The following is a 13,846-nucleotide window of genomic DNA, read 5'->3' as shown; positions in this document are numbered from 1 at the left end:
TTTCAACTTTCTTAGAAACCTTTCCCTCCACTATGATAACCTCAGTTCTCTTGTCAGTTTATGAGTTTGCAGTGAACATTATTTCTACTTTTTCCCCTCTTCCTATGACTCATAAAGATAATACATCAGGTAATTGTCTTTCTTCTCTTCTTTATTTCATGTTGTTGAAAAAGGCAAGATTTCATAGAAGAAAGTTCCAGAATGGGACTTCAAAACCACACTGGGGTGGAGAGAGAGTTCAACTGTGAGTACGTTAAATGAATTCTTGGCAAGTACAATTTAGAGATCCAATGGTGGAAGACTGAAAGAATGTTAAATTTCCTCCACACTTCAGATATGACTATGGACATTTTTGTCATTTAAAAATTCTTTTCTTTAATTTTTATTACACCATGATTAACAAAGTTGCTCATAATAGAGCTATTTCAGTCATACAATGTCCCATACCAATCCCACCACCAGTGTCCCCCTCTCCCTCCACAAATGCCCCTAGGTTTCCTCCCACACCCACACCCACAGCCTCCTCCCTTAGCAGACACATAACAAATTTCTTTATTTTTATTTTATAAAAGCAGTGTGATTTGCAAAGTTATTCATGGTTGAATTTTAGACATTCAATATTGCAGCACTGATCCTACCACCAGTGTCAACTTCTCTCTACCAATGTTCTCAGGTTTTCTTCCATACCCCACACTCACCCACTTTCAGTCTACCCAGCCTGCCCTCTTGACAGACACCTCTCTATGCTTAGTTGTTAAAATTTGGGTCTCTTGATTTCAGTGTTGTTGAATCTGTGGTTTGGATATTTGACTCTATCATTCATCAACACCATCTTTATACCTTAATCCCCTGACCTGGTCTCCATTGCTTCTAATCTCTCTCTTTTTCTTCCCCTCCCCTCTACACTTTCCTTCTCCTCCCTATACTCTGGGACCAAGGTTGACCAGGCATCCCCCATTTAAAACATTGCATTATCTCATACAGTTATTGTAAATACCATATATAAGTGATATCATCTCGTGTTCGGTATGTCTATGTTTGTAAAGATAGTTCCCAGAAAGATCTGCTCAATGTCCTGGGACATAATCCTGTGATGTGTCAGGGTAATACTTATAACATACCAATAAGCTAATGGATTTTGGATGATCATCCTTTTTCCCCCTTGCCTTTTTCATTTGCTTCTTAAAGCAAACTGCAAATAGGGGAATCTCAGTTGGAAAACATGCAGATACTCAGGGCAGAATATACTTGCCCTATCTCCAAGGCTGGAGCCATTATAAATCTGTCACCATTGGATTAATTAAAGAAATGACTGCCAATTTTCAGGAAGAACTTCACCTGTATTTTCTATCATTTTCCAATGAGGCAGCAGGTTAACTTGCTAGCTTATACTGCAAAAAATCTCTGAAAGTGTCTCAGATATAAATTCAGAAAACTAAGAAAATTATGAGAATAAAGCAATTAATAAAATTACTGTGGTTAGAGGTTTAGAATGGGAATTTCCTGCACATTAGTAATTTCAACAAAGGGCATTGCAGACTTGTCCTCTTAGACCTCTCTTAAGAGAGTAAAAGAGAGATGACATCTTCAACCTGCCTAATGTGGAAACCAGCGAAGATAAATAGCCCAGCTTCACAGCTGAACCTCTTGAAGCCACCAAGTGGTCAAATTGTCCCAGGTCGATCAGTCTCAGAACTGACAACTCTGCAGTTTTCTGGAAATCGAATGGGGATGGGGGTGGGAAGAGGCAGCTGATTAGGGCCAGCAGCCACCACCTGACATATAAATGGCCCAGCTCTACAGCTCCTGGAGCACCTGAATATTTCCAGATTTCACAGTACATGTAGCCCACTATGAGCTCAGCAATTTTCACAGAAAAGTTGTGTAGAAGCTGACCAAGTTCAATGAGCAAAATCAGTAACACAGAAGACTCAACCAGCACCTATCACCTTCGTAAATCCTCAGACAATGTCTTTAGTAAATATACCATTGTGAGATATAACAGTGATCACAAATTGACTTTTACCGATCTATTTTCTGATAATTCCATTTGCCATTTTGTTGTAACAAACAATATGAAGTAAAAGTGTTTGTGACTGATAAGGGGTCAGACTAATAGGGTGAGTGGGAAACTGGGACATTGGTGGAGGGAGATTTACACTGGTGGTAAGATTGTTGTTGGAACATTGAGTGCCTGGAATGAATATTTTGTTGAAAAAAATTTTCAAATCATGGTGTTAATAAAAATCAACTAAAACAATAACAAGCAAGATTTTATTTTTTATCATGGCATTTTTTGTATGCAGTGTGCATATACCGGGTGAATATCACTGTGTCCTTAACCATTTATCTGCAGTTGGACACTAGGGTTATTTCCAAACAGGAGCTATTGCAAATGATGCTGGAATGAACATAGGTGCATATATCTCTCCACATTAGTGCTTATATATTCTTGGAAGAGGTCTTAGAGAAATAATTACTGAATCATATGGCAGATATATTTTTTAATACTCTTACTAGGGTTGGAGCAATAGCACAGCAGATAGGGCATTTGCCTTGAGCATGGCTGACCTGGCAGACCCACCCAGGTTCAATACCTCCGCCCCTCTCGGAGAGCCCGGCAAGCTACTGAGAGTATCGTGCCCACATGGCAAAGCCTGAAAAGCTACCCTGTGACGTATTTGATATGTCAAACACAGTAATAAGTGTCACAATGAAGATGTTACTGGGCCCACTTGAGCAAATCGATGAATAACGGGAGGACAGTGACAGTGGCAGTGACTAATTGCTATACCATTCCCATAAGGGCTAAACTAGTTATATACCCACTAACAGCATATGAAGGTTTAACTACACACACTTGCCAGCAATTGCTGTTTATGGTGTCTATGATAAATCCTCTTCTCGAAGTATATTTTGGGGCCATACCCAACAGAGCTCAGGACTGACTGCTGGCTCTGCACTCAGAGATCACTCCTGGCAGGGTCTGGGGTCCATGTAGGATACTGAGATCTCACTTAGAGATCAATAAAATCTCAGCCACATTTTACTGACATTCTTATTTGACTTTCCCTAATAAAAGACAATATTCTCATGTGCTGAGAACATTCTCAACTGTACTTTTTCCTTAATGAAACATCCGTTCAACTTTTCAACCCATATTTTTTTTGTTTTTGTCATTTGGAAACTGAATAACTTACTGTTAAATAATTTATGGAGTCAAAGAATAACTCAAAGAAGAAATAAAAAGATTCCTTGAAATGAATGAGAATGGAAGCAGAAATTATCATAATCCATAGAACAAAGACAGTACTAAGGGGAAAATCTATAGAAACAAATGTTTGCATTAGGAAGTAGGAAAAAGTTAAAATAACCTAACTTCACAGCTAGAGAAACCAAGAAAATAACTATAAGTGAATATCAAAGAAATTAGAAAAGAAATAATATAAATTAGTTCATAAGTTAATGACATAGAAAGTAATAAAAAAAGTATAAAGGGCCAGTGAAACCAAGAATTTTGTTTTGTTTTGTTTTGGTTTGGTTTGGCTTTTTAAAGAATAAGCAAGATAAAAAGAGAGAACAAAAATAAACCGAATCAGGTCTTTCCCACACTGCCGAGATCACAAATTGCCCCCTATGAGTGGCTGTCCAGCACGGCCATGGACCCAGAGGCTCATGGACCTAATTTGGAACCCAGCGGCTTTTGGCAGAAATGTGAATGGACTATGCATTAGGCTACAGTGCTGTGCCCCCCCATCCGCGGGAGAGAAAAGGTGTCTGTCTCTTCTGCCTTTCCTCGACCCCTCTATGCCCCAGCGGCATGGAGGCTGCCTCAGAGCTTATTGGACAGCCAGGTATGAACCAGTGGTGACAGGGCAACTGCAGCCTCATGGGATGGGGGTGAGGAACTGGCATGTCCTTCCCACCCCACTGAGACTACAAGTTGCCCCCCACAAGCGGCTCTCTGGCACAACCATGGACCTAGAGGTACACAAACCAATCTCGGACCTGTGTGGCTTTTGGTAGAAATCCCTCCAGACTTAATTAGTAAAATATCAGAAATCCCAAATCACGTGGCCTCAATAGTGGCCGCACAACATCGTATGATCTTCATAACCAGCAATAGAAAACAAAAACAAATTATTTCATGATGCCTTTTCAGCAGGTCTGATTGTTGGGGGGAAATTCCAAATAATAATGGTTCATACTTTGTCGAAATAATGAATATAATCAAAGTAGAGAGCTAAGTGGAAATCATCTGCCTCACAGGCATGGGGAGTGGTGGGATGGGGGTATATTGGGGTTCTTGATGGTGGAAAATACGTACTAGTGAAGGGATGGGTGTTTGATCATTGTACGACTGAGACTTAAACCTGAAAGCTTTGTAACTGTTCTTACGGTGATTCAATAAATAAATTAAAAAACAAACAAAAAACAAAGAGAAATTACTGTCTATACTCCTCAAACTGTCTTGAATATTTTGACTACTTTGGCAAAGATAATAGCTTAAATTAAAAAGGATCACAGAATAAACAAATGGGACTACATCAAATTTCAGAAGCACAAAACTGAAATTAATGGGGTAAGAGGAATAAGGGGGGAATGGAAACTGAATGAGAAATATAACGGTGACAGCGGTAAAGGTTATAGATGCTTTAGTAATACTGAGGTGCAGTAATTGTATATATTAGGGGTCTAAAAATTAGCACTACTGTAAGTTTGATTTCTTACAATTTTTTCAGTGTTTTCAAAATAATTTAAGTGTTGTCATAGTCAAACTTTACGAGTTCTTTGTACACTTTAGCCATTGTAAAAAAACATGCAAATGCTTTCTTCCACTCAATGTTTTTTATTATTAATGTGGTTTCTTTCAATGTACAGAAGCCCCAGAATTCCATGTTGTAGCATCTGGTTTTGTATTCCCGGTCTACTACCCTTCCATTGCTACCAGTGACCATCCTTCCAGCTATTCTTGTTGATTTTTATCTATTTATTTTTTCTATGTTAAAATATGTCTACATTCTAAGGACTTTGCTCTCAGGACCTCTGTGAAATTTCAAAGAGAATTTGACTCCCAGTAAAGAGCATTATTAAATCATTAACTCTAAAATTACTTATTTATAACAAACATTATTGACTAATTGTATCATGCTTAGTTATCCACCGGGGGCACACAGATAAGTCAGAAGAAATCTCCATTCTCAAAGAACTTGGTGTCTGCTGAGACTGGGCTGTGAATAGACTGTTATGTAAAATAACAAAGAAGTTCTGTTATAAAAACAAAAACATGCTTTAGAAGATAGGTAGCAAGTGCCAGAGAGAAAAGAAATTGTAGGGAACTTGAAAGGTTTATTTTCTGGGCTGGTGTTGCTTGAGCTTATCCTTGAAGGATGGAGCAAAATTAGGCAGAATAATTGTTAAAACTTCAAAGAACATACAATAATATAAATCATGATCAGTGGATGCTCTCTGCGCATTATGAAAAAAATAGAAGCACATGATAGATTTTTTTTGAATAACTTAGAAGTGATATCTTTGGACTCTGGAGAGGTTTGGTTCACATATATATTAGGGTTGCCAAATAATGACATCACTGTGAAATAGTTTTAATTTGATAAAGTTCCCATTTAAAGATGCAATGCTTGCCAGATTTTCTGTTGACCACATCACAACCCAAGATGTGTACTTTCTCTGATTCTCTCCATTAACTTATCTAAATAAAACCTTTTTTTCATTTAAAAAAGATGCAATGCTTAGTCACATAAATAAAAATTCTAATTGTCATTAAGAAACTTCAAACAACAAAGTGGGAAATAATTCTCTGATCCATTTGTTTTGCTGGAAATATAACAAGTTACATACACATGGAAAACTATGTAACTGCAAAGAACAATGAAATCATGCAACTTGCTGCCACATGGTTGCAACTAGAAGATATCATGTTGAGTGAAGTAAGCCAGAAGAAGGAAGACAAACACAGGATGACCTCTGTTTCCTGTGGCATAGAGAAATCTGGATGAGTAAATATATTGTAGTAAAAGGGGGATGCTTAGAACATCCTTGACTTCAATGTTTAGAGAAGATGCATTCAATAAAGGAAAGCAATTGGGGGAGGGCGTGGAGGAGAAGAGAATAAGAAGGGATGGGTGAGCAGGCATCAGATAGATCTTCAGTTATACCAGTGATATGAGTGAAGTGGTATAGCCATATATCCAAAACACAGATTCAACTGAACTGTAAACATGAGATATAAGTTACCACTGAAACTTTATAATGTGCCTGTCAAGTTGACAGGCAGGGGTGAAGTGAAGGCTTGGATGGGGGAGGAATCTGGAAACACTGATGAAAAGAAGTTGACACTATTTTGGAGGTATTGGTGGTGAATTACTGTATGCCAAAACTCAACTATCAGCAACTTTGTAAATCATGGTTCTTTTTTTTTTTCTTTTTGGGTCACATTCAGTGATGCACAGGGGTTACTCCTGGCTCTGCACTCAGGAATTACTTCTGGCAGTGCTCAGGGGACCACGTGGGATGCCGGGGATTGAACCTGGGTTAGTGGCATGCAAGGCAAACACCCTACCTGCTGTGCTATTGCTCCAGTTGCTAAATCATGGTTCTTTAATTAAAAAATTAAAAAATAAAGACTAAATATAATAAGCTATAAAAGTGAAAGCTACATTTGTTAATATTATCAAGAATCAACAAACAGTTTTCTACTTGTTTTTTTGTTCTGTTTTAATCATGGGTAATCCATTACTGAATGATAAAGAAATGAGTATGTAAGGGATAAATGCAACTCTGATAGAGACATGTGCTGTGAAATAGAGAGAATGTGATTGGTTTATTATATACATAGCAATATTTTTTTTAAAGGTCAGCCTACATAAGCCATAAATCTCTATTTGTAAATTAATTTAGTTCTGAAGTTATGTGAATCACATTTGAAAATTCAGATAACAATTTTCTATATTAAAGTAAATTTTAATGAGGCTTGTAGGAAAAGATTAAAACAATTGAACCAGCTGCAAAAATTATTATGATTATTCATGTTTGCATATTTATTTTGGAATACAGTAAAGAATGCTGTTGTACCCTCAACTAGTATATATCATCTTTAAATTTTTTAAAAGTTAACTTATAGAAATGCCCTGTAAATAAATTGATAGAACAATAGTATACTGGATCTGTTGCCTCGATGTATAAGACCTTAAACTTTTTCTTTCTTTGTAATTTCTCAGTAGCTTAATGCTGTCCTTTCCCCCCATAGTTTCTAGTGTTTATAAAAGCACTTGTTCAATTTGTTAACACTTTGTGTCTCCTTGGAAACTCATGTATATGCCAGAAATACCACACCCCAATCTTAGATTCATCAAATGCTAAAGCCCTGTCTCAATTACAGCATCAACCCCAAGTGTTTGCTGAAATGTAGGCGAATTCTCAGTGTAATGAGGATAATTATTATCTTTAAGCATATTTTAAATTGTTAGGCTTTTCTTATTATAATTAATTACAGAGTATTCTTTAATCTGTCAGGTCCAGGAAACAGGAATTCAATGGTTCAATTGAAAGAAAGAGAAAAGGAAAGATGTTAGTACTCCAGAGATTTGGGTCTGTCTCTGCAGGAAGTGATTGGATTTTTGTCAACGTGTTCTCCCTCATCAGAAGACTATTGCATTGTACCATCTGATATCTAAATAGGAGAAGAGGAATTTTCAGAATTGTTATCAACCCTGCCTCGGTTAAATGACTGCCAAACATTCTTCTCCTTTTCCAATTTAAAGCCCTTCCTGGAGAAAGGAGATGAAATGCATTTGTAGCCAGTTGCTGTTACTGGGCCCTGGGACAATGTGGAGCAGTAATAAGAACTTCTCCAGAAAGATCAACACTGACTTTCTCACTTTTACATTCATGCAGTCTAGGAAGTTTCTCTCCTTGGTATTTGTCAATTTGTAAGAAAGAATATTCTTCTCTCAGAGGTGTAGGTCAAAAACTCCAAATCAAAAATCAAAATACAGTGATCAAGATGTTTCATTCTGGTCAATAGTGCAAAATATGAAGCATATTAATGAGTATAATTTGAACATTTCATATTTCTATTGTACTTCATCCCAGGTTTCTAATATATTATTGGGAAATGGTTTAAAAAATATCACTTGGCTGTCACGGTCACAGTCCCGGTCCTCCCGTTGTTCATCGATTTTCTCTAGTGGGCCCAGTAACATCTCCATCATGAGACTTCTTGTTACTTTGGCATATCGAATACGTCACGGGTAGCTTGCCAGGCTCTGCCGTGCGGGCGAGATACTCTCAGTAGCTGGCCGGGCTCTCCGAGAGGGGCGGAGGAATCGAACTCAGGTGGGCCATCTTGGCTGCGTGCAAAGCAAACGCTCTACAGCTGTGTTATGGGCTGGAGCGATAGCACAGCAGTAGGGCGTTTGCCTTGCACACAGCCAAAATGGTACACCTGAGTTAGATTCCTCCGCCCCTCTCGGAGAGCCCGGCCAGCTACCGAGAGTATCTCGCCCGCATGGCAGAGCCTGGCAAGCTACCCATGATGTATTAGATATGCCAAACACAGTAACAACAAAGTCTCCAATGGAGACGTTACTGGGCCTGCTCGAGCAAATCGATGAACAACGGGATTACAGTGATACAGTGATACTGTGATTTAAAAAATATTTGCAAAGTGTTTTAAATGTAGTTTAAGAAAAATTGTGACTTTGAGCTAAGAGTGAACTTGGTGTCATGGAGTGAGATCCCAGCTTTGGAAAGCTGTTTCTTCTGGATTCCACTGACCACACTGACCTCCTGAAATGTCCAGAGTAACACTGTCACATACTTGGCTGCCCATCTGGATATTCAATCTCTACCATTTTCTCAGAGTCTTCACTGCCTCTTAAGTACTGCAGGACTTTACCATAAACTCTTTTCTATTTCTGCTCTTATCTCATCCTATTTTTTTTGTTTTTATATTGCAGTTTGGGGAATATTTTCATGATTGCTCTGGGATTATTCATAATTCTATACTCAGGGTCACCCATCACAGTGATCAGTGGTTATATACATAATTTACCTACAGTACTATCTCTCTGACCCCATTAAGGTATAATTTATATGCGACAGTCATACACCAAAAGTAAAATTCTCAGATATAATTTGATCTCCACTTTGACCTCTCTCCTTCCAGTCCCAAATATAATCATATATGTTAGAGATGTAGTACAATTATTGCCGCCCTGCACCCTGTTCCCATGCTGTGTAAATCGATCATTTACAATTGCCTGTTAGAAAATTCATGTTAGACAACATATACCACAAATTCATATTAGACAACATATACTACAAAATCAATTGTTTCTAATTCTCGTTAAATCATTCTGCAAAATATCTATCAAATTATTATTTTCTAATATATTATTAGACATGTATTATTATTAAAATTAGAAATAAACCATGTCAATGATTATTATTTTTTAGTTTAGTATTTGGCTTGGAATTTTTTTTAATCCTAAATTTGTTAAAACCTAAAATATAATTTAACATCTTTGACTTCTATGATTTCTCTTTGTTATCAATAGCACAGCGGTAGGGCGTTTGCCTTGCACGCAGCCAACATGGCTGACCCGAGTTCGATTCCTCCGCCCCTCTCAGAGAGCCTGGCAAGCTACCGAGAGTATCTCGCCTGCACAGCAGAGCCTGGCAAGCCACCCGTGATGTATTCGATATGCCAAACACAGTAACAACAAAGTCTCCAATGGAGACGTTACTGGGTCCGCTCGAGCAAATCGATGATCAACGGGAGGGCCTCGAGCAAATTTATCCTAAATACTGCTAACAATGTAATTTTTATCATGCAAGATATTATTGGCTCTGTCCCCTGAAATATTGGTTCACAAATTCTCTGAGTTGGACTTTCTAGTGTAACATGGATGATCTTTTATCAACTTTAACCTAGTCACCCACACGGCAAAGCATGGCAAGCTACCCGTGTTGTATTCAATATGCCCAAAACCGTAACAACAAGTCTCACAATTTTTTGTGAGATATTACTGGTGCCCGCTCAAGCAATTTAATGAATAACAGGAGGACATTGCTACAGTGCTACCCTAGAACAGAAAATGATGCCTTCAGGGGGGTGGTATCTTGCATGCTTGCAGCCCCAAAGGTGCCCTGGGAACTGCATGTGTTGCCTGTTGTGCCTTGACACCTGACTCAAGCATAACTGCAGCCTCAGACCTGCATTTCTCGATTGAGAATAGCCTGGAGTGAAGTCCAGTATTCCTTGCAGATCTCCAGTGCTTCCTAACAACAATAACAACCAACCAAATAACCAAAACCTTTAAAGTATTTTGATTTTGAGAGTGGAGCGTCTTTTAGGAGTAGTTAAGGTGCATGGGGTTAACCTGTTTGATCACTACCCTTATCCCTGCCACAGTGACCTAGGTAATTCTTAACATTTCAGGTACTCTAGGACTGAGGAACAGCTTGCATCCTCAGTCTTTGCATTGATAGAAAGTTTAAAAGGGTGAGCTCTCCACACTTCCCCTCCCAATGGCTAAAAAAAGAAGAGAAAAGAAAAGAATAACTATCATGATCTATGGGCGGGAGCGATAGCACAGCAGGTAGGGTGTTTGCCTTGCATGCAGTCAACATGGCCTACCCGAGTTCGATTCCTCTGCCCTTCTCAGAGAGCCTGGCATCGTACCGAGAGTATCTCACCTGCACAGCAAAGCCTGGCAAGCTACCCGTGACGTATTCAATATGCCAAACACAGTAACAAGTTTCACAATGTTACTGGGCCCGCTCGAGCAAATCGATGAACAACGGGAGGATAGTGATAGTGATCATGATTTACAATTAATTATTGAGTCTTCACTACTACCCTAATCAATACTCTTGTCTACACTTTTTGTCGTCACTCTCAACTTATGATATTAGTACAAACAGTGTGGTTGAAAAATTGTACACAGCCTATAGACAATGAGTCCAGTCTTAGAGCAGTCAAGGCATTGCTCTGGTCTCACACCTGAAATTTTTCTTTATTTACTTTGTCTTTTTGGCAATACATGGCAATGCCCAGTGCTCACCCCGAGCTCCAAGCGGCCACTTTTGGTGGTATCTAGTGAGTCATATGTGGTGGCATGCTTTGAATTGGCCTTACTCACTGTACTACCTGCAATTTTTATCTTTCAAAGTTGGTAGAGAAATATATTTTCAGAATAAAAGAAGAGTTAATTGGAAGAGAACTGGCCATACATTGGTTGCATTACTTTTTTCCCTGGCCAGAAGGCTGTTAGGTTGAGGAATCCCACAACCTATGTTTATTTCTTTCCCTGAGTTTTTGTTGTTGTTTTTCTTGGGATTTGTTTGCTTTTGCCACTCCTGTCAATGCTGAGAACTTACTCCTGGCTCTGCCCTCTGAGGTCACTCCAAGTGCAACTCTGGGGATCATCCATGGAGCAGGGGATTGAATACTGGTCAGTCACTATTCTTTCTCTCTATCTGAGCCTCTGTTTCTTTTCTTTTTTAAAAATTTTTATTAGTGAAACTCCATGAGATACAGTTGTAGACTTACAAATTTTTGTGCTTGGGTTTCAGTTATACAATGATTGAGTACCCATCCCTCCACCAGTGCCCATTCGCCACCACCAATGATCCCAGTATTCCCCTCCCCACCTCTGTGGCAGGGCATTCCCTTTTATTTTCTCTCTCTTTTTGGGTGCTGTGGTGCAAAAGAGTGAGCCTCTGTTTCTTGAGTGATAAAGGAGAAAGGGCAGAAGTGGAATTGGAGTAGGAGTTGGAGGAGGGACAACCAGAACCTCAAACATTGTGAGATACTTGGTGTGATGTTAGTGATTTCCATAGTCAAGTTTGCCTATTGGTCTGTCTTGTACCACAGGTAATGCAAGCATGCCTCTGGAATTACTGTGGGTCAGGGAGCTCCTGTTAAGAATTACCTAGGTCAGTGTGGCAGTGATAAGGGTAGTGATCAAACAGGTTCATCCCCATGCACCTTAACTACTCCTAAAAGTCGCTCTACTCTCAAAATCAAAATACTTTAAAGGTTTTGGTTCTTTTGTTGGTTGTTATCCAGCAGCACCAACTTTCACTCTCAGTGTGCAAGCAGTATTTTAGCCAGTGATTTTCCTCACTTGTGGTACCACAACTGAGATGCATTTTGACCAGTGAACACAGTGGGGTGCAGCCATGGCAAATTTGGATCCTTGAAGGAGAGTTTTTCTAAGCATCAGTGCTAGGGTTGGCCAAGAGAAGGAAATTGAGCAATAGCCCTGCCAGTGATGGAGGATGATTTACTGTCTCTCTGACTTGATGTCAAGAGAAACACCTGAAATTTGTGATTTTAATAACAATATCACACTGGTCTTATAAAGTAGTTATAAAGCTATCATATTTCCTCAAAATGTTCTCTTTTCCATAATGTTTATAAATGAACCAAAATTGTCATTGATTCATTTTTAAATATTTGTGGAAATGATCCAGTACAAATATCATGAACTGGAGAGTTTTAGGGTTTAGTTTTTCTTCTATTGTATCTATTCAATAGCTTATGCACATTGTTGTGGAAATCTCTGATCATAACATTGTATTATGTGGTACAATAAAACATGAAGAATTTGTTAACTTTCTTTTCTTTTGATTTGCTTTGGGACCACACCCTGTGGTGATAGGATTACTTCTGGCTTTGCACTCAGGAATTAAGTTCTTGTGGTGCTGGAGGACAATATGGGATCAGCCACACAGAAAGAATGCACGCTATCCACTGTACTATCACTCTGACCCCTTGTTAGCTTATTAATATTATTATTATTATTGTGCTGGAGCGATAGCACAGCAAGTAGGGCGTTTCCCTTGCATGAAGCCAACATGGCTGACCCGAGTTCGATTCCTCCGCCCCTCTCGGAGAGCCCGGCAAGCTACCAAGAGTATCTCGCCCGCAGGGCAGAGCCTGGCAAGCTGCCCGTGATGTATTCGATATGCCAAACACAGTAACAACAAAGTCTCCAATGGAGACATTACTGGGCCCGCTCAAGCAAATCGATGAACAATGGGAGGACAGTGATCATACAGTGATCATTACTATTATTATTATTATTTTGCTTTTTGGGAGTCACACTTGGCAATGCTCAGGAGTTACTCGTGGCTCTGCACTCAGGACTTGCTTCTGGCCTTGCATCAACGACCATATGGTATGCCAGGGATCAAACATGGCTTGGCTGTGTTCAAGGCAAATGCCCTACCTGCTGTACTATTGCTTCAGTCCCTATTAGCTTGCTTTATCCAAACATCTTCATATAGTCTCTCTGCCAATTTCCTGTTTATTTAAAATTTGAGATATAATTCACATATCACATAAATTATCCACATAAATATTATAAGTTAGTGTTTTGAATATATTCCCGCATATGTGCAACTGTGGATACATTAAACTTTAGGACATTTTTATGAGCTCAAAGAGTAGCCCTGTAGCTGTAGCTCTAAACCTTTAGTTCCCTCATTTCCTATTAGCACTAACCAGCACTAATATTCTTCTATATTTATATACTTTCTTCTTATGATTTTGCTGTGAAGAAATAATAGAGTATATAGTGATTTCTGAATAGATTTTTTCACTTAGCAAAATATATTCAAGGTTCATACATATATTTGAAACAAAACATTATTAATTTATAAATTATTCCTTCAAATAATATTCCATTAATTGGACATACAAGTCAAAAAATTCCTCTCTTTGCTGTTGAACCCTTGGGCTGTTTGCATATTTTGAATTTAATGAATAACATTTCTGATGAAAATGTAAATATTATGTACAAGATTTTTGTAT

General features: G+C 38.7%; 1 pseudogene; it reads left to right on the top strand.

The window, feature by feature from the left end:
• The first annotated feature begins 201 nt into the window (after nt 1-201).
• Nucleotides 202-1,552, top strand: LOC130022081 (ubiquitin-conjugating enzyme E2 variant 3-like; annotated as a pseudogene).
• The last annotated feature ends 12,294 nt before the right edge of the window (nt 1,553-13,846 follow it).

This window comes from Sorex fumeus, unplaced genomic scaffold, assembly GCF_029834395.1.
Source record: "Sorex fumeus unplaced genomic scaffold, SorFum_2.1 ptg000002l, whole genome shotgun sequence".
NCBI classification, from domain to species: Eukaryota; Metazoa; Chordata; class Mammalia; order Eulipotyphla; family Soricidae; genus Sorex; species Sorex fumeus.
Note: the sequence above shows the minus strand (reverse complement) of the source record. Positions and strands in the feature narration are given on the sequence as shown.